Source organism: Suncus etruscus, chromosome 1 (assembly GCF_024139225.1).
Source record: "Suncus etruscus isolate mSunEtr1 chromosome 1, mSunEtr1.pri.cur, whole genome shotgun sequence".
In the NCBI taxonomy this organism is placed as follows: Eukaryota; Metazoa; Chordata; class Mammalia; order Eulipotyphla; family Soricidae; genus Suncus; species Suncus etruscus.
Genome location: NC_064848.1, coordinates 159838502 through 159860344, shown reverse-complemented (window position 1 = coordinate 159860344; position 21843 = coordinate 159838502). Strand labels below are relative to the sequence as shown.

The window sequence follows — 21843 nt, the reverse complement described above, 5'->3', positions numbered from 1 at the left end:
CATGTGTGAGGCCTTGGGTTCAAACCCCCTCCCACAGCACACTGAAATCAAAGGGAAGAAGCGAAAGAAGAAATCTCTCCAGAGAGCAGAGCACAGCCCTGCTAGATGACCTCAGGATGTTTCCCAGACGGCGCTGGCTTAGAAAAAGAGATTTGCTTTTTGCATGTGGTCCCATGGGGAAGAAAGAACCAGAACCTAGACATGTGTCCAGGTACTGGGATGCGGGTGAGGGTGCAGAGTGGGTCTGCCAACCGGAATTCCACCTCTGGCAGCAACTCAACTCCTGGCAACCTAGGCTACATCTGGATTTAATACTCTTTTTTTTTTTCTTTTTCTTTTTCTTCCACGAATCATTTTTCCAAGCTGTGAAGGTGGGGGCTATTTCAAGCACCACCTCCTGGCTCCCACCTGAGCAGATGAAGCCTAGAGCAGAAACTCATCTCCTAGGGAGCTGGGACTCTGCGCTAATGGCAGCCTTAGCTTAACTTAACTTTCCAAGGCTTTGTAGCAAATCGCCTCCATTGCCCCAGTCCAGGAACATGCATTCATTCATTCATCGGGCAAGTGTCTGCAGCACTCTTGGCCCAAGCTGACTTTATTCCGGGCCCCGGAGCCCATTCTGGCCTTCCTTGTGGTCCCCAATTTGGTTCTGGGGACGTGATCGCTCTTCTTCGGAACCGGGCAGGGACCGTCGAGGTCCATTCCGGGAAGAGAGGCCCTGGCCAGGTCAGCCGTGCCTGGGAGTCTTGCTCCGAGGGCGGAGCGGGCGGGCAGGCGGGCTGGGCGGGCACCGGGTTCCCGCGACGGCCGCCAGGGGGCATCCAGGGAGCGCCGGGCGGCAGGGCCGGGGCCCAGGTAAGGCGCTTTGGAGCGCGGCCGCCCCCCTTCCGGGGCCCCGCGTGCCGGCGCTGGGGTCCGGGAGTCCTGCCGGGTGGCGGGCGCCGCGCGGCGGGAGCTCTCGGGTCCCCTGAGCGGGAGTGAGCCCCGGAGACGCCCGCGGGGGCGCGGCAAGGCCCTGGAGCTGCTTTGGACTCCCTTCTGCGCCCGGGCCGGAGCCGGGCACCGAGCAGCGCTCGCCACGCTCCGCACGCCTTGTTCGGTGTCCTGGGGCCCTGGCTCCGCAGCCCGGGGTGCGGGGTCCCAGCTCCGGGGCGCGGCGGGGGAAGGGCGCGCGTGCGTGCCTCGACAGCAGGGGGCGCTGTGCCGCGCACTCGGGCGCCCGCGAGTCAACAAGTGGCGTGCAGTGGGGCGCACATGTGGTTGTGGGCCCTGGAGCTCCGGGAGGTCCCCCGCACGCCCGGCCACGGGGTGGGGCGCTGGGGCATTTGGGCTGGAGGGTTTGAGCTGGTGGCTTGGAGGTCTTTTCCCAGGGCGATGGGAGTTCCCGCTGCTCTGCTCCCCAAGTCAGCAGGAGAACCCCATCTCGGGGTGGGCCAGGCCCTGCTGCTGCTGGGCTGGTGTGAGGTAGAAGGAGGTGCCCACACCTGTGCTGTCTGCCTGTGCAGACGCCTCCTGTGGGGGCTGTAGTGGGAACTTCAGAGAGGGCTGTATTGGACACTCAGGGCTTGATTTCCCCCCACCCCAAATCCCAGTTGTCAGGCCTTTTGTCTGGGGACAAAGTGGTGCTGGAATGCATGCCCCCCCAAACTCCCTTCTCCCCTCTGATCAGAACCTTTGACTCTCCCAGTGTGAAGACTAGGGAACTAGGGTTTGGAAGGACGCCCAGGTAAGAGCAGGGGCCGCACACAGCCTCCCTCTCCTGAGAGATGGGCCCCCAGCCAGCCAGGCCCGCACCCTCCTCCTGCGGCCCTGCGACTTGGCCTCCATCTCTGGGGGAAAGCCAGGCCCGGAGCTGCCAGCTTCCTTTCCTCATTCCTCTCCCATTTTCCCACAAGAGCTCTGCACCTGCGTTGCCTCCTCCGCTGCAACCCACCGCTGGCCCCTCGGCTCTGCTGAAGCGGCTGTTCCTGAAAGTCGGGGTGTCTCCAAATCCTGCTCACAGCGGCACCCCCACCCCGCGTGCTTCTGCAGAGGAGCGGCCACTGGCACCCACGGCCTCCCTCCCTTTCTCTGGCTCTGCCAGGCGCCTTCTCTCCTGGCTCTGCTCTGATTTTTCCACACTCCCTTCTGTTTTCTGGCTTTTCTTCTCTCTTTTCCACAGGCCCTATCACATCGCTTGTCCCTGAGTCCCTTCCCTGGCCTCTGCCGACAGTGGTCTGGCAGTGACTCCAGGGCCTCAGTGCCTTAGTCTAGAGTTCAGAAAGAGGCTCTGGATGCCAGACTCCCTCTCCCAGGTCCTATCCATCTGGTGTGGCCCTAGGTTGAGGTCTTCATTGCTTTTACCTATGGTGAAAGCTTGAAGTTTGGGTTCCCTCCTTCAAGAAGTTCAGCCCCTTGTCCTGAAGGCACCCATGTCACCTTACTTTCCAGAATCACTTTCCAGTCCAGGACTTTTTTCTTCCGTAGTCAGACCTGCACCCTCTACTCCTTGGGACTCAACTCAGGTACTCTTTGCCCTTTACCAGGGCCTTCTTTCTAGCATCCCCATTCCACCTTGCCCTGGGATGCTTACTGGGCTCCCTAGAAGCCTTCACTAAAGGAATTCCTTGCCCCAAACCTCCATGTCATTCTTTGGAGGCGGATCGATGCCAGTGAGGATCTCTGAGTGACTTATGTGAAGTGGGCAGGAAAGAGGCAGCGATCTCAAGAAGAAAATCTACCACTTTCTCTTTACCCAACTCGGCTACCCCAGGAATGGCCAGGGAAATCTGGGACTGATGAACCCTGCATTTTTCAGGAAAGTCAATTCTAGACCTTACCCAGGCTTTTAGGGTGCTCGCTTTCCCTCTCAGAAAATAATTTCAGGAGGAGATGGGCAGTGAAATAAAAATAGATTTTATTTGGAAGCACTGTGGAAGGAGAGGGAGAGAGAGAGAGAGAGAGAGAGAGAGAGAGAGAGAGAGAGAGAGAGAGAGAGAGAGAGAGAGAGAGAGAGAAGGACACTCTCGAGAGAACATGGACTTGACCCCAGTACATATTCCAGTGTTAAAGTATGAACATCCACATCTCAGAGGGAAGATGCTGGTGACATGTATGCAAGCTGGCAACACATATTCACATCTCCTTAGTTCCAATTTGGGTTTAATTAACCTGCCCCATGTGGGGCTTTCCACCTAGCTAAGAGCCCACTTCTAGGGTGGTTGCCAGGGGAACAACTGGGAGCAGTCCTGGACTTTGGTCTTTGGTCCTGCTAGAACTTTTCTCAAATGGGGGTGGGGGGGGGCAGCCTTCTCTAGGCTTGCAGTAGAGCCAGATAAAGGTCTTATTTAGGTGGGTCTGGCAGGGATGCTTTTAGCAACTAGGGCTGGTGATAGAGTAATTTCTTCAAATCCCATCTTTTGGCTTTATTCCATCCCAATGACTCATTGCCATGGGGATGGGGCACAGCTTTCCCTATCTGCCTGCCAGCTTCATTGTCACACCGACCACCAGGACTATCCCAACCTGTCGTGTCTGGCATCCATACTTGAAGCTCACAAATGGTTTATGTGGTGGTGTTGCTCAACTCTGCCATTGACCACCAGTTATCTCAGCTTTTCTGGCTTTGATCAGGCTGTGACCATAACCATTGTGTAGGAAGGACACCTCAGGCGGGTGCTAGGAGTGTCAGGGGTTCCCACCCAGCCCAGTGGGGGCAGACTTGCTGCCACCAATGGAGGTCCTCTTGTAGTTGGACAAAGCCGAGGGGCCAGCTCAAGGCTTGGCCTCTGTGATGGGTTTTTCATATAAGACTTTGCCTTGAAAAAAACCAAACAAACAAAAGAATTTACCTTTTGTCGAGGGTAATGTGGGCTTTAGGGCAGGGAGTGAGGAACCACATCTGGACAAGTTCTGACTCCTGGCTGGTGCCTGAGCCATCTGGTGGGGTGGGACTTTGCTGGGCTCAAGCCATCAGAACAGATGATAGCAGTGGCACCTGTGACTTCCACCAGCAAAGATCTTCGAAGCAGGCAGAGTATTTGTCTGAAATGAGAGTTTTTGGGGGTGAAGAATCCAACTGGGATGCAGTATCATTTGTGCTAGCACTTCAAATTGCTTTGGTCCTTCCCCTACCCCCACATAGTAACACTTCCCTTAAGTTTCTTTAAGGGGGGGGTGTCCTTCCCTGTCTGTCATGGGTCACTGTCATAGGAAAATGAACTCCCACTGGCAAATGCTGTCGCCATGGCAACCAGGAGTGTGCAGCCCTCGGGCTTTGAGGCGCTGCCTGGAAAAACACTCCAGCTGACTCTTTTTGCATGGACGGTAACTGAAAGCAGCAATTCCCGGGCACTTGTCTCCAGGCTGCTAACACACCATTAATGACCTGCAGTCCGTGCCCTGGTGTGGGCCACATTTTGAGTGAATTTAGTGCCCTATGGGGGGAAAGGGTGGGAGTTGCAACCTCATGCACCCGTGATAATGGCGGAAGTGGAGGGTGAGAGGGGTGGGTCAGGGCCCCAGAGGAGGTGGGGAAGCTGCCTGTCTGTCACTCTCCCCATGGGGAAGAGCCTTACTCAGCTTCCGTGGCAGGGTGCCCAGGAGTTTGGAAGGACAGGATGTCTTTGCAGTGATCAGATCTATTAACATTGGTGAGCACCTACTGTGTGCTGGTGGGGGCTTCTCTTAGTCTCTCACCAGATAAAGTCAGCAGTAGTGGCATTGCTTCATCCTGCAGAGAAGGAAACAGGCACAGAGATGCTAAGTGTGTACCCGGGACCACAATACACATATGTGGCTAGGGGTGGGCATTAGCCTCGGGAGATCTGACTCCTGCAGCCCCTGATCCTTTCTTGATGCTGTGGAGAGTCAGGAAGGTCCTTGTCTTAAAACGAAAAGCCGCCATGAATGAAACCTGAGCACAAAGCCAGGAGTAAGTCCTGAGCACTGCTGGTTGTGACCCCAGCACAACGAAAAGAATAAAAGGCTTGAGGCCGGAGAGTTAGCACAGCGGTAGGGCATTTGCCTGGCACAGGGCCGACCAGGACAGACCCAGGTTTGATCCCTGGCATCCCATATGGTCCCCTGAGCCTGTCAGGAGTAATTACTGAACACAGAGCCAGGAGTAACCTCTGAGCATGTCTGAGTGTGGCCCAAAAACAAAAACAAAAACAAAAAAGGGCTTTGTTGAGGAGAGATGGTAGTTTGGCTTTTTCAAGAGTTGAGATCATTGTAGTAGGTTTTAAATGTTCATCTCTTTTTTTCTGTTTTTCTTTTTTAAAATTAAATTTCCTTTTTTTTTTTTTGGCCACACCCATTGATGCTCAGGGGTTACTCCTGGCTATGCGGTCAGAAATCACTCCTGGCTTGAGGGATCATATGGGACGCCAGGGGATCTAACTGAGGCCCGTGCTAGGCTACTGCTTGCAAGGCAGATGCCTGATCTCTAACGCCACCGTGGGGACCCAAAACTAAATTTCTTTAATTATGTGGTTTACAAAGTTGCTCACTCATAATATAGTTATTTCTGGCATTCCATATTCTAACACCAATCCCACTACTAGTGTAACATTTCCTCCATCATTGTCCCCAATTTCTAAACCTCCCCCCAAAGCCCCCCATGGCAGGTATAAATAATATATTTTGTTTCTTTTGCTTGGGATCATACCTAGTAATGCTCAGGGAACACTCATAGCTCTGCACTCAAGAATTATTACTGGTGGGTCTCCAGGGACTACAGGGATGCTGGGGATAGAACCTGGGTAGGTTATATGCAAGGCCAGTGACCTACCCACTTTACTATCTCTCCAACCCCATGAGTAATCTCTTTTTTTTTTTTTTGGTTTTTGGGCCACACCTGGTAACGCTCAGGGGTTACTCCTGGCTATGCGCTCAGAAGTTGCTCCTGGCTTGGGGGACCATATGGGACGCCGGGGGATCGAACTGCCATCCATCCAAGGCTAGCGCAGGCAAGGCAGGCACCTTACCTCTTGCGCCACCGCCCGGCCCCAATCTCTTTTTTTTTTTTAAGAGTAATCTCTTAATATTGCTTGTCATGGCTCAATGTAATGGAATTATTAAAAAATACTTTATTAAAAGAAAAAAATTGGGGGCCAGTTAGGTGTCGCTAGAGGTAAGGTGTCTGCCTTGCAAGCGCTAGCCAAGGAAGATCGAGGTTCGATCCCCCAGAGTCCCATATGGTCCCCTTAAGCCAGGGGCAATTTCTGAGTGCTTAGCCAGGAGTAACCCCTGAGCATGAAACGGGTGTGGCCCAAAAAACCAAAAAAAAAAAAAAAAAAATTGAAAACGGTCATATCTCACAATGGGGTCATTAAATCATTGTCTGAAAGCTTACTAAGCTATTTATTGTAATTGAGTATTCTATTATTGGTTTTGTTTGTTGAGCTTCTATGATAATTTTACACCTAATTTTGTGCATTCCTACTGGGATGTCAGTATTGAAACCTATGGAATTGTCATGTGGCCAGGACTTCAAGGATCTGTGGAGCTGGACCGATGAGCTGACATGATGGTGGCTGTGGTCATGGGTGTGACTGCTGTGGCTTCTGAAAGTAGGAAGGCTTGGGGAAGGCTGCCTCCTCTGACTTTGAAAAGGCCCCAGAGTTCTCAGCCCCCCAAACAGGCATACCTGGAGTTTTTAATGGTCAGGTATCTCGGCAGAGATTAGTCGAAAAACAGTGAAGTTAGGTCATTGGCATGGTGGCAGTTGTGTGGTGTGTGTGTAGCTGGTGAGGCATTAACAAGGCCTTTTCTTTGTTCTTTTGAGGCCACACCTTGTACTGGGGCTGTTCCTGGCTTTGTACTCAGGAGTGACCTCTGGTGGTGCTCAAGGAACCACCGTGGTATCAGTGATTGATTTAAACCCCAGCAATGGCTAACATTCAGGGCATGTGCCTTATCTATCACCTGTATTCGTTTTCCAGCTTTCAACTGTTTCTGTCTCATAGTGGGCAGAAAGTGGCAGTGAAAAGGCCTATCCTGGAATGTTTATAAAACAGCACCATTTGTACAAGGCAACACACTGGAACTTACCTAGTGGCGTATGTGGGAGAAGGGGCATATTTGTGGGACACATGCACTCAATAGCTCTCTGGGCTGCAGAGAGAACAAGCCTCTTCAGCTACACAGAGATGCAGGGATGAGTCATGCTGTGTTGAGTGAAAGAGCATGTGCTGAGTGACCCCATTTATGTGCATTCTGGGTAAGGTGGAAAGGGCAGAGGTGTTCAAGCTTAAGGAGTGGATTGTGGAGGCATGGGGAAGGTTTCTAGGACTGGCAATACTCAGTTGTGTGTGTGTGTGTGTGTGTGTGTTTTATCTCATTCTTTTACTTGTTTTTATTTTGGGGCCATATCTGAAGTGCTCCAGGGTTACTTCTGGCTTTGCACTTAGTAATCACTCCTGATGGTGCTAAGGGGACCATATGGGATGCCAGGGATCCAACTGATCAAACTGAACGAACCTGGGTCAGCCACTTACAAGGCAAGCATGCTACCCACTGTACTATCTCTTTAACCCACTTTATTTGATCACACAGACATTTCCTGTAGCCATCATGCTTTAATTTTGCCATACATTCTTCATGTGTGGGCCATACTTGTGGGATGCCACTGAGCCCAGCTTGAATCCCATTTGTACTCCTTGATAAAAGACCACAGCTTTGACTCCTCATTATCCAGAGTTTCAGGGTTCTTATGACAGCTGAGAGGGGGAATGACATTACCCTGTAGCTCTGGGTAATGGCTTCAGGGTTGTGGATTGGGGTCTGTGTTGGGTCCTATTGACTCCTTCTACTTTTCTGAGTTTAGGGGAGCTTGTTAAGCTCAAGTGGCTGTTGGGTCAGCTATTGACCTCTCTCACTGCTGAAATGCCTGTGGAGCTATAAAGAGAGGTGTGAAATATCACTTTCTTTCCGTATGTGTGTGTGTGTGTGTGTGTTTGTGTGTGTGTGTGTGTGTGTGTGTTGGTCAGGTTGATAGGAGGGACTACAGATTTTGGCTGGGGCTGTGACCCTCAGCTCGATAACAGCAAAGATCTGCCTACAAATCCTGGCCTTTTCAGGAGTGTACTGGCTCCCCAACACAGCAGCTTGGCATGGGGGGAATCAGCCTCTCCTTTCACACGGCAATTCTGTGCTACTAAAAATACCTGAGCACCTTATATAAGGCCGCAGTGGCGTAGTTGGCATCTTATGTAAAAGCACTTACTATACCATGGGCAATTAATTGATTGTGTGTCATAGTAACTGTGTGGGCCTGTCTATGAAATCAGTGGTGGGTTTGCCCAGTGAGGAGGGGGAACAGTCCTTAGGATCCAGCCCTACTTGTCCCAAGCAGTTGTTTCTGGGCCTCATTTACATGTGGGCACACTTTCATCTCAGTCTGATCCATGCAAGCCATTAAAGCTGGATAGATTTTTTTTGCTCAGCCGTTTATTTTATTTTATTTATTTTATTTTATTTTTTGGTTTTTGGGCCACACCTGGCAGTGCTCAGGGTTTACTCCTGGCTCTACACTTAGAAATTGTTCCTGGCAGGCAGGCTTGGGGGACTATATGGGATGCTTGGATTCGAACCACTGTCCTTCTGCATGCAAGGCAAATGCCCTACCACTGTGCTATCTCTCTGGTCCCATAAATTCTTAAAAGTACAAGTATTTATATCCCCCCAAATAATCTCCTTCCTGATCCAATCTCCTTCCTTCCTTCCTTCCTTCCTTCCTTCCTTCCTTCCTTCCTTCCTTCCTTCCTTCCTTCCTTCCTTCCTTCCTTCCTTCCTTCCTTCCTTTGTCATTTTCAGTGGTGCTCAAGACTTATTCCTGGCCCTGTGCTCAGGAATCTCTTCTGGTGTGGCTTAGAGGACCATATGGGATGCTGGGGATTGAACCTGGGTCATCTGTGTGCAAGGCAAGAACCCTACCCACTGTACTATCACCTTAGCCTCCAACAATAGTGATTTTCAATTGCCAATTTGTGGACCAGTATGTAGTCACATAATTTTCCTGCTATGTCTGCCAAAAGGTTATAACCTCTGATAAATTTTTATTTTATAAAATTCAGTTTAAAAGCTAACAAGTTATTATAAACAAATATTATTGCCCTCATAGTGATCTGTGAGAATTTCTCCTATTCTCATCCTTCTGCTAGTGTCATTGCATTGGAAACCTCTGTGATCTGATTGCCCATCCTTCTCAGCATCATGGTGAACAGACAGGAAGCTTACTGTGTTTTCAGTGCTTAGATGAGTTCATAAAGGTAGAAATTTGTCTGTCTGGGTTGTGATCTGCCTCTGAGTCTCTCCCTTTGAGTCTTCTCAAATTCACACTCTCCTTTACAAAATATTTGCAAAACTAGACTGCTACAAATGTTTGTTTTGTTACTGGAACCAAATATATGATTCTATGCTTCTTAATAATCATGGTCATTTTTTAAAATGATAAAGATCCATTTGGCTATGTGAAAAATGTAGTAAATATGGAAAACATAAAGAATAAAATAAATATCTATCTTTTACAGCCTCCAGAGATTACCACATTTAATGATTTAAAATGGAGATCATCCCACAGACATGATTTTATGAACTACATTTTATTTAGCATATTTATATTATCAATGATATTGCTTGGAATACACACAGACACTTGCAGATATAGTGGACTTCCCCATACAGTTTTTTTCTTTTATATTGCTCAGGACTTAGTCTTAGTTTAGGATTTAGGGATCACTCCTTGTGGAGTTTGGGAGACCAAATGGAATGCTGAGGATCAAACCTGGGTTGACTGCATAGAAGACAAGCCCCAATCCACTGTACTATCTCTCTAGCCCCTCTCTCCTCAGTTTTTTTTTGTGTTTTGTGTGTGTGTGTGTGTGTGTGTGTGTGCGTGTGTGTGTGTTTGTGGTTTTTGGGTCACACCCGGCAGTGCTCAGGGGTTATTCCTGGCTCCAGGCTCAGAAATTGCTCCTGGCAGGCACGGGGGACCATCTGGGATGCCGGGATTCGAACCTACGACCTCCTGCATGAAAGGCAAACGCCTTACCTCCATGCTATCTCTCCAGCCCCCTCTCCTCAGTTTTTTATGTTTTCCTTTTGTTGTTATTATTTGGAGCCTACCCAGCAGTTAGAGGCAATGTGGAGCTATGACTGGCACTTGGGGCCTGGCACCTTCTAGCCCTGTGCTTTGAGCCAGCTTCCTGGTAATGTAGAAGCATAGAGAAGTTCATTGTATTTATGTGGTATTATGGGGTAAATGTTAGTGTCTTTCCAATGTTTTTCTATGGCCACCCTAATCCACAGTGTAATGGGATTTTGTGCTGAGGTTGAGGCTCAGAGGACAGCAGGCTCATGTACTCTGCCTTCCACACACATCACACATAGGTCATGTGACAACATCTCAAGCAGGTCTGCACACTGGTCTAAGAGGTCTGGCCCAGCAGGCGAGTCTGCCAGCCTCTTGATTTTGAACTGTGAGAAATGAATTCTGTGTTGAAGTGCCTAGCTGTGGTGTTAGAAGCCTGAGCTGAAATGGAGGCCATGTTTACAGCTCTTGCATTTCATGGTTTCTGGATTTGAAAGAGCTTCCCCACTCCAAGGTTGGGTGCAGATCTGCTTATTCTTTTGGTACAGTTGCTTTTCCATCCACAGCTCTCTTACATTTATTTTGATCAAGCCATACTTTCTTTTGTTTACTGATGTGAGGTCAGACTCCTTTCTTATTTTTAAATTTGTTTGAGGCCGGAGAGATAGCATGGAGGTAAGGCGTTTGCCTTTCATGCAGGAGGTCATCGGTTTGAATCCCGGCATCCCAGATGGTCCCCCGTGCCTGTCAGGAGCAATTTCTGAGCCTGGAGCCAGGAATAACCCCTGAGCACTGCCGGGTGTGACCCAAAAACCACACACACAAAAAAAATTTGTTTGACTTTTCTTTAAATACCAGGTTTATGTAGTTGTTCATAGTATAATTGTTTTGTGCATACAATGTTCCAACCAATCCTACCACCAATATAACCTTCCATTCACCATTGTCCCTAGTTTTTTCACCTAGTAAAGGGACAAATCTGTCCCCTTAGTAGGTACAAAATAATTTAGTTTATATTGCTAGTTAAAACAAAATGGCTAATGGAATTATCAAAAAAAATAGTTCAGTAAAAGAAAAAAATTTAAAGATTGTTATATCTCACAGTGGGGTCATTAAAATCATAGTCTGAGGGCCCAGAGAGATAGCACAGTGGCGTTTGCCTTGCAAGCAGCCATCCAGGACCAAAGGTGTTTGGTTCGAATCCTGGTGTCCCACGTGGTCCCCCGTGCCTGCCAGGAGCTATTTCTGAGCAGACAGCTAGGAGTAACCCCTGAGCACCGCCGGGTGTGGCCAAAAAAAAAAAAAAATCATAGTCTGAGGGTTACTGAACTCCTTGTTGCTAGTTGAGCCTTCTATGTTATTGTTTTTGTTTATTGGGCCTATGTGGCTGTTAGGGTAGGAGCACATCTTGTGGAATTTGGAGGTGTCACATGGCCACATATGCAGGCATGTGTTCCAGGTGCTCTAGGATCTATAGAACTGAGATAGTTCTTAGCCTGCCCAACTCCTGAAAAGACCCCAGAATTTTCAGCCAAAAGGCCAATGTACTTGTGAGTTTTTGCAGCTTGATTTGTATCTCTTCATTTGTTGTGAAGCTCTGAAGCTGGTCTGTTGCTTATATGGCAGTGGCTGTGGCCTGTGAGTCAAGATCCCTGTTGTTTATTGCCTTTTTTGGAGGATGGGTCGCACATCTAGAGGTGTAAAGGACTTACTCTGGCTCTGCACTCAGGGATTACTTCTGGCAGGGTTTGGGGACCATTTGGGTTGCTGGAGATTGAACCATCATTGGCTGTATGCAAGGTGAGTGCCGTACCTGCTATATTATTTATCCCAGCCCCAGTTATTTTCTAAATTGCTAGTCATTTCTTTCCATTGAACTCCTCTCCCCACCAACCCTAATTTATTGTTATTGTTTATTTTTTTTTCCAAATCTACATTATAATCATTGTTTTTGTTTCAGAAAATACAAAAAATAGAGAAAGAGGTTTGTTTGTTTTTGCCTCTCTTGGTTTCTCAGGTTCAGTACTTGGTATCACTAGGCTACTGAGTTTGGGCCTTAAACACTGCATATGCTTTCAGTTTCCTGACTGCCTTTAAATGTTAGCTTTATTCTGGTGGACCAGAACAGTTTCATGCACTTTGTTTCTTCATTAATCTATCTTTCCTTTGTTGTCACATTTTCTCTGACTGACTTTATAGACAGCAATAGCTGGTAGTGCCAACTCTTTCTCATAATTTCCTTGGTTATATTAACCTATTTGCTCATCCTCCCATATGAAACTTATGATCATTTCCTTGCCTTTCTGTAGCTATCATTAGAATCTAATTTGGCATGACATTGAATTTATTTGAGTTGTTCTATCTGGTTGGTCCATTACTGACTTAGGTTTGCTCTTCCTTATTTCATGGAACCCACAAGAATTTCAGAGATTTCTTCATGGAGGCTTGAATACTTTTCTTTGCTTGGTTGAAGTGTTGGACGGGTTTGTTTGTTATTAGAGATGAGGACCCTCCTAATCCTCCATTTTATTTATAGTTGGATATTACTAGAATATGAGAAAATTAATTGATTTTAAAATTACTGTGCAGCATCTGTACAAAAGAACCAATACAACATCCAAGTACAAAGAATGAATGAATTAAATAATAAGGATTAATAAATTAATATATTATCATATGTAATATTAATATATTATTATAAATTAATAAAGAATTAAAGAATAAGGTGCTGAGGCCTTAATTCTGTAGATAGGGAGTTTGCCTTACATGTAGCAGACCTGAGTTTGATCCCTAAGTACTGCCAGAAGTAATTTCTGAGTGCAGAGCCAGGAGTGACCCCAAACAAACAAAAAAAACAACAAATCCCATCAGTTTAAAAAATAAGAGTACAGCCATCTATCCCCTGACAATGTGAGGGAGCACCAAAGGCTGCGAAGATGACTCACTGACTGAAAGTGCTTGCCTGGCAGGGTGTGGGGCTGGGTTTAAACCCAGGTGCCATCACTCCGCTGCTCCTATCATTGGCACTAAAGTGATCCCCACAGTCCTGCTCTTTGTGAGCCCTTGTGAGGGAGAAAAAAAGAAATAGAGCATCAACAGCCCTCTAGACATTGCTTTTATACTCCTTAATTGGATTGCCTTCACCTATGCCCAAGGGATGCCCTAACCTGATTTTTTTTTTCAAACCATCATTAACCTTCGGTTCTTTATAGCTTTGCCATATAGGTTTACTCTAGAAACAGTGCTTTGACTTTTGGATGCCTTTGAACTGCTGGCAATGTGAATGTACTGTGCAACAGGTGCATTGGTGTGTGTGAGTCCTGAAAGTTCATACTCATGGCATGGGCATGTACCTGTCCATTGTGGTTTTATTTTTTGTTGTTGGTGGTGGTTTTTTTGTGCATGTGGCTTCCAAATGCTACTGTTTGGGCCCTATAGCTGGATTACCTGGGCCATGCTGGCAATGCTGGGAGTTATGTAAATAGACTTGTGGATTTTGGGGGTAGAATAGAGGTGATGATATGCAAGTCTAGTGCCTTACCTCTACTATTTCTTCAGCTCCTTGTTCATCACTGCTCTTTATGAAGGTAGTCATTTTTTTTATTCGTTTTGGGCCACACCCAGAAGTTCTAAGGAGTCACTCCTGACTGTACTCAGGAGTTACTGCTGGTGGTACTGAGGGGACCATATGGGATGTTGGAGATCAAAACTCGGTCAGCCACATACAAGGCAAATGCCCTACCCACTGTACTATTACTCTGGCCACATCACTTTTTTTTGTTTGTTTTGGGGCAGCACCCAGCAGTGCTCAGGTATAATTCCTGGTTTTGTGTGCAGGGGTCATTACTGGCAGTGTTTGGGGACCATATGGATACTGGGGATTGAACCTGGGCTGGCCGTGTACAAAGCAAATACCCTATCTGCTGTGCTATTGATCTAGCCCCGAAGTCCCACCACTTTTTAATTTTTTTTTAATTCCTTCTACTTGTTGATGGTCATTAGGCTGTTTTGGCTTTGGGGGAGGTAAATTACCCCCCTTGGACTCTACTAGGAAACTGACACTATGGTTCTCAGGTCCTCAGCTATGTGCTCTTTCCTCACCTGTTGTTTTCTTTTTTGTTTTTGTTTTTGTTTTTGTTTTTGGGCCACACCCGGCGGCACTCAGGGGTTACTACTGGCTGTCTGCTCAGAAATAGCTCCTGGCAGGCAGGGGGGACCATATGGGACACCGGGATTTAAACCAACCACCTTAGGTTCTGGATCAGCTGCTTGCAAGGCAAACACCGCTGTGCTATCTCTCCAGGCCCACCTGTTGTTTTCTAACGCTGAACTGTGCCGGCATTCTTGCTGTCTGCCCCACTGCACTCAGGAACACCCCATTATGTGGTGTGTGTGAGCCAGCATCTGAGTAGGGTTAGATCAGCATGTCAGTGATCACTGCGGAGGGTGACTGTATTTATGGGCTATATATTTCCTCTTCATAAACTACTTTTGTTTTATTTTGGCTTTTTGGGGGTTAACCAAAAAGTTAAGGTTAACCAAAAAGTTAATGGTTAGGACTTACTTTTGACTTTGTACTCAGGAATCACTCCTGGTAGGTTCGGAATGTACACTGACTGACACTTTATGTTCTTAATTATAACATTGTGATATACCAATTTGTTCCTAATAGAGTCATTTCAGGCATAAAATGTCCAAAGACCAATTCCACTACCAGTGTGACCTTCCCTCCACCAACATCCCCAGTTTCCCACCCACCACCCCAACCTGCCACCTTAGCAGGTACAAACATACTTACTTCAGACTGCTTGTTATAATACAAAGACATGAAATTGTCAAAACTTAAATCAATAAAAGTCAATTTGTGATCATTGTTATAACTCACAATGGTGTTACTAAAGTCATCTGGATTTACTAGGCTAGTTGGTGTTAGTTGAACCTCCTTTGTTACTGTTTTCATTCATTGAGCTTGATGGCCTTCTATACAACTTTCCCATCAGATATGCTGACACTACTTTTCTTTTTGTCCCCTGACTCCCACTTAGATAACTAGTTCTATTTAAGCTTTATACTATACTCCGATTCCGGTCTAAGCCTTCTGTTTATTATATGTTTCAAATGCTTCTTCAGCTTGCTTTTTTCACTTTCTTAATGTTGATGCTGGCACATATCACCAGTGGCTCACATTTGGACATAGCTTAATTAACACAAATTGCAATGCCAGTGTCAGCTTGTTAATAGCATCTTTTGATGAACAAGAGTTGAATACTTCAGCCAGCTTAATCATGGACTAAACTTCAGTATTTGTTGATGTTATTTTCTCTGTGGTCAGATGTATTCAGAGACCGGCATACATATCTCATCTTTTGGTGGTCCTATCCCATGAATTTAAACAATGCATTTATTCTGTGATCTACAGCACAGTCAAGGGTCCACACACCCCACCCCAGAGAGCTCTTTTAGTAGTGTCCTACTTCCTTCCCCAAATCATCCAGCTCTGACCTTTCTCCCTGTTATTCCTGTGCTCAAACCTAATAAAAATGGATTGATAAGGGCCTGGAGAGATAGCACAGCGGCGTTTGCCTTGCAAGCAGCAGATCCAGGACCAAAGGTGATTGGTTCGAATCCCAGTGTCCCATATGGTCCCCCGTGCCTGCCAGGAGCTATTTCTGAGCAGACAGCCAGGAGTAACCCCTGAGCATCGCCCGGTGTGACCCAAAAAAAAACTAAAAAAAAAAAAAAATGGATTGATACAATCCATACTCTAACTTTGTTTTGGCCACATCCAGTGGTGCTTAAGGTTTACTTCCTGGATCTGCACTCAGATATTACTCCTGGCAGGCTCGGGGGACCATATAGGATGCCGTGGGTCAAACATGGCTCAGCTGTGTGCAAGGCAAATTTCCTCCTGACTGTACTATTGCTTTGACTCCTCATACACTATTAAAAAATTTTGTAGTATTTATTGAATCACTCTGAGGTATAAAGTTGTTCATGTTTGACTTTCAGTCTTACACTATTTGATCACCCATCTCTCTACCAGTGTCTACCTCCTTCCACCAATGTCCCCACTTTAATTCATGCACTCCAGTCTGTCTCTATGGCAGACACTTTTCTTTTTTCCCTTCAGGCACTGTGGTTTGCAATACTGTTACTGAAAGGATATCATGCATATCACATTACCTCCTTTCAGCTACCAGTTCTTGCCCTTCCTACTATTATTGTCATAACAGCCTGTACTCTTTTGTCAAACTCTTCATTCATGCTCACTGGATGGGGCACGGGATGCTCTGGCTGCATGGGGGTGAGCTCTGTATTTCCTGGCCTCTGCTGACAGCCCAGGGATATCTTTCCCATTGACCTATATAAGAGGGTGACCACGAGTCTTTGTGTTGTTGTTTTTTTTTATATTATTTCCTTTGCAGAAGTTTTACTTCTATTCAGAGAGAAATTACTAAAGTCACAGCTAAAATATAACTTGTTTTTGTAAAACTTGGATCTGTTCAGAGAACTGCTTCACTCCTTCATGTGTGCTTCAGGCTTTATAAAGTGAGCCCTTTCTCCCCAAGAGAAAGCCCCAGGCCATGGTGTGGGGCCTTGGCTCAAGCTAGGCTGCTGAGTTGCTGGTGGTCCCAGGATCTGACACATGAACATTGCATCTGGACAGAGAGATGATCCCCTTAGCTATTTGTTTGCACAGGAAGCCAGGGAGTCCACAGCCAAGACTCTCAGGCTTCCTGTATAACCTCACCAGTTTTCTGCCTTGTAGTTTGTTGGGGGGCCACATTCAGTGGTGCAGGGCTTACTTCCATCTCTGTTCTTGGGCATCACTCTTGGCAGTGCTACAGGTACCATATGCAGTGCCTGGGATTGAATGTGGATGGGTGAATGCAAGACAGTGCCTTAACCCCTTTACTATCTCTCTGGATCCAGTTCAGCTTTTTTACCCGACTCCCCCACTGATTCAGAGCTACCAGTAAAGACTTAGTAAATACTTACCAGTAAAGACTTGATATTGCTGAAATTTGGGTAAGAGCTGATGGTCTCAGTTCCTAGACTCTTCACTGGTCCCAGGATGGATGAGGTGAGCTCTTCAATTGGTAGTTTAGGTCTAACCCAAAAAGGTTTATTGCAGCAGTACTTCCAACATTTGCACTTGGTTAACTTTTCTTTTTCTCCCCAAACTTTAATTTTAGTTTCCAATTTCAGAACAATTTTCTTTCAATCCCCAGTGGAACATTAATAGAGAACAGCGTCTTAATTTAGAAGGTGAAGTGTAGCAATGTGCAGTATTCCCTAGACTTCATTTTTGGAAACCAGGTTTGTGTTTGTTTCTCTTGCTCTTTAATCTAGAGTAGCACAGAGGGGCTGGCGGGGGCAGTTTGATGTTGTGACCAGAATCCAGGGTTCTTTCCCCAAAAAAAAAAGAATTTCATTTTTCTGTGCTAAGTGGGGCTTCCTTTAAAAGGAAAAGGGAATTGAATAATTCTCCTTTGGCTTCTCTTTTAATGTTGTCAAATCACACAGTGATTGGTATTGGTGTGGGTAACAACCCAATTTTGACTGGTCTGATCGCAGGGTCTTTCCTTGTTGGTACGATTCTGGGAGCATGGCGCTCCTCCAGACTCTTCACTCACTGATGCCTTCTGGAGGTTACTTGGTCTCTCTGGGCCTCTATTGCTTACTGTGAAGTGAGATAGTCTGTTGTCCTGGGAACTCCAGGAAGGTCTCCTGTGAAACATTCACAACAGTCCTGACCTGCACCTGGTGGTTGCCAGCACTGTTTGTTTGAGTCTCCCCAGTGTGGCCAAATGAGTGTTCTTTTTGGCTTCGATTCTGCCTGCCTTTTGTTTGTTTGTTTGTTTGTTTGTTTTTTGGGTCACACCCGGCAGTGCTCAGGGGTTACTCCTGGCTCTATGCTCAGAAATCGCTCCTGGCAGACTCAGGGGACCATATGAGATGCCAGGATTCAAATCACCGAACTTCTGCATGAGAGGTTTTCACTTTACCTACCAAGTTTTTCAGTCCTATTATTTCAATTTGTAGTTTTCTCATTTCTATTTTCATATCCTTATGAAAATATCCTTTTTCATATCATTTCATATCCTTTCATTTCATTTCATTCATTTCATATCCTTATTCTTATTTGTGGTTCATTCAGCTCGATCCATGCTTTCTTTGAGTTCTTTTTTTTTTTTGGTTTTGGGGTCACACCCTGTGACGCTCAGGGGTTACTCCTGGCTATGTGCTCAGAAGTTGCTCCTGGCTTCTTGGGGGACCATATGGGATGCCGGGGGATCGAACCACGGTCCATCCTAGGCTAGCGCAGGCAAGGCAGGCACCTTACCTCCAGCGCCACCACCCGGCCCGCTTTCTTTGAGTTCTATGAGCATCCTCCATTATTTCTTCTCTAAACTCCTTATCTGAGAGGCTAAATAAATAGTTGGCACTTTTCGGGTCATCAGAGCTGCCATCTTCATTCTCTATGTGTGTTGTTGGCCTGCATTGTTTCTCTATTGTCACACTTGTAGTGTGGTGTTTTCTACGTGTGTGTTGTTCATTGGCTAGAAGATGTGCAAGGCCATGAAGTTAAGCAGAGTGCTCCTCTGGCTCTGCCTTTCTTGGGCAGAGACAGCTCACCTCTACTGATATGCCTTCAGATGTTTCCTATTGTCGTGCCCTAGAGGTGTTCACTGTTGTCGTGTCTGTGGGGGGTGGTTCACAGCTGCCTCACAGAGCAGAGTAGAGGCTGTTTAAAATGTCTCCTGTGTCCCAAAGCACATGGCAGGAATCAGGCTTTGCCCTTCATGGGCAGAGACAGATCACCTCTGCTGATGTTCCCTCAGGAGATGTTCTCTGTTGTTGTGCCCTCAGGAGCTTTCTGGGTGGGGTAGTTTACAGCTGCTTTTCATAGCAGAGCATATTTCCTAGGTTGTGTTAAGTCAAAATATTAATTGTACTCACCTGTGGGTCTGGAGATAGCACAGTGGTAGGGCATTTGCTTTGCATGCAATCAATCCAGAACAAACGGTAGTTCAAATTCCAGCATCTTATATATTCCCCCATGCCTGCCAGGAGCAATTTCTGAGCACAGAGCCAGGAGTAATATCTGTGAGCCACTGGGTGTGACCCAGAAAAAAAAAACAAACAAACAAAGAATTGTATTCACCAGAATAACCACTAAGAAAATAATTTTTAAAATGCGTAGTAAAAGAGAATTCTAGAATTAAATGTCTATTTAAAACAAGACCCATAAACGGGGCCAGAGTGGTGGCACAAGCAGTAGGGCATTTGCCTTGCATGTGCTAATCTAGGACACACTGACTGTGGTTTGATCCCCTGGCATCCCATATGGTCCCCCAAGCCAGGAGCAATTTCTTAGTACATAGCCAGGAGTAACCCCTGAGCATCACTGGTGTGGCCCAAAAACAAAAACAAAAACAAAAAATAATAAAGCAAGACCCATAATGGAAGAATGGAAACATAAGGAATAAAAAGTCAAAACATATAGAAAATAAATAGCAAAATTGCTGCCTTGCATGTAGAAGGTTGGTGGTTCGAATCCTTGCATCCCATATGGTCCCCTGAGCCTGCCAGAAACAATTTCTGAGCATAGAGTCAGGAGTATTCCCTTGAGCACCAGGTGTGACCCAAAACCAAACAAACAAAAAAAACACTTAAGAAAATAAATAGCAAAATGATATAAACCTTATCAAAGATTATACTAAATGCAAACACACCATAATAAAAAGACAATAAAAAGACAGATTGATAGAATGGAGTAAACCCCCTAACTCTGTACAAGAAATACAACTTATATTTACAAATACACATAAATGGAAAATTAAAGAACAGGAAAAACAGATGGTTATGAAACTGGTAATTTAAAGAGAACCAAAATGACTATACTAACTCATATCAGGCATACTAGACCTGAAGACTGCAAGTGTTCTTAGGGGAAGACAAGAACATTTTGCAATGGCAAAGGGCTTGTCTCTCAGTAAAATACAAGTTATAAATGCCCATTTCTGACAATAGACCTCTAAAATATAGAAAGCAAAAACTAAATAAATGAAGAGAGAAATAGATAATTCATTTTGCAACAGTTGGTGATGTCAAGGTTCTACATTCAATACTCTGAAAATAGGTGGGCAGAAAATAAATTAAGGCAGAACTTTTAAATTACTCTCTAAACAAGCACACCCAATAGGTTTCTCCATAACACTCCACCTATTAGCATAATACACATCCTTATCAAGTGCTTATGACATATTCTCTAGAAAATACCATAGGTCACAAAACAAGAAGTCATTCAAAAGTAAGCTCTCTGACTATAGTGCCTGAGCTAGAAATCAAATGCTCAGGGGGTCGGAGAGATAGCATGGAGGTGGGGCGTTTGCCTTGCATGCAGAAGGTCGGTGGTTTGAATCCAGGCATCCCATATGGTCCCCCGAACCTGCCAGGAGCAATTTCTGAACATAGAGCTAGGAGTGGCTCCTGAGTGCTGCCAGGTGTGACCCAAAACAAAACAAAAAAGAAATCAAATGCTCCTAAATCACATGAGAAATTAGAAAGTACACGAAGATGCATGAAATATGAAAATGCAGCATATCAAAAGTTGTGGGATTCATTTAAAATAGTGATTAGTGGGGAATTGATAGCTGACTTGAAAGAAACACCTGGGATAGAGGTGCTTCAGAGTCAGAGCACATGACTTCATGTGTTCTCCATGGATAAGGTGATTGGGAATCACCATAAAATTCCTTCCACAGCGATAACCAGAGAAAGTACTCAAATTAATTACCTTTCATCATGGAAAACCAGAAAAAAACGAACCAACTAAATCCAAAGCAAGCAGAAGGAACAACAACAAATAAAATATAGCATGCAGGCGCGCACACATAGACACACACACACACACACACAAACACACACAAAATGAGTATAGGAGCTGGAGTGATAGTGCAGTGGATAGGGCATTTGCCTTGCATATGGTCAACCCATGTTTACTCCCCTGAGCCATTCAAGAGTGATCTCTGAGTGCAGTCAGGAGTAACCACTGAGCATCACTGGATGTGTCCAAAAAAATAGAGTAGAAAAGTCTGCCTAATGCAGTGCTTCTCAAATAGTGTGGCATGCCCCCCCAGGACGGCATGAGGCTCCATAAAGGGGAGCACGTTTGACCTCGGCAAACACTGTCATAACAAGCTAAGCCCCTGTTTATGTCTCTGTATGTCTGTATGTCTGTATGCCTGTATGTCTCTGGAGCTGAGAGTTGCTGTGCCCTGCTTCAAACCCCGCTTTGAAAAGCTATGCATTGCAAAACATGCTCATTGTAGCCATTAATCCAGATATCACCTCTGATTATAAAATCAGCTCAGGGGCCGGAGAGATAGCATGGAGGGCAAGGTGTTTGCCTTGCATGCAGAAGGTCGGTAGTTTGAATCCCGGCATCCCATATGGTCCCCTGAGCCTGCCAGGAGCAATTTCTGAGCATAGAGCCAGGAGTGCTGCTGGATGTGACCCAAAAATCAAAAAAAAAAAAAAAAAAAAAAAGAAAAAATTAGCTCAATGGGGCCGGAGAGATAGCATGGAGGTTAAGGCATTTGCCTTGCATGCAGAAGGATGGTGGTTCGAATCCTGGCATTCCATATGGTCCCTGAGCCTGCCAGGAGCGATTTTTGAGCCTATGAGTAATCCCTGAGCACTGCCAGGTGTGACACAAAAAACAAACAAACAAAAAAAGCAACTCAAATTATTTTATATATTTT

The 21843-nt window shown here is 46.0% G+C and overlaps 1 protein-coding gene across 1 annotated transcript in view; it reads left to right on the top strand.

Annotated features, from left to right (window-relative positions):
* Positions 1-754: 754 nt before the first annotated feature.
* Positions 755-21843, top strand: part of RPH3AL (rabphilin 3A like (without C2 domains)) — a 126350-nt gene continuing 105261 nt past the window's right edge. Inside the window, exon 1 of the mRNA XM_049788102.1 lies at positions 755-855. The gene's annotated coding sequence lies outside the window, so the exon portion shown is untranslated. The remainder of the gene's footprint in view (positions 856-21843) is intronic.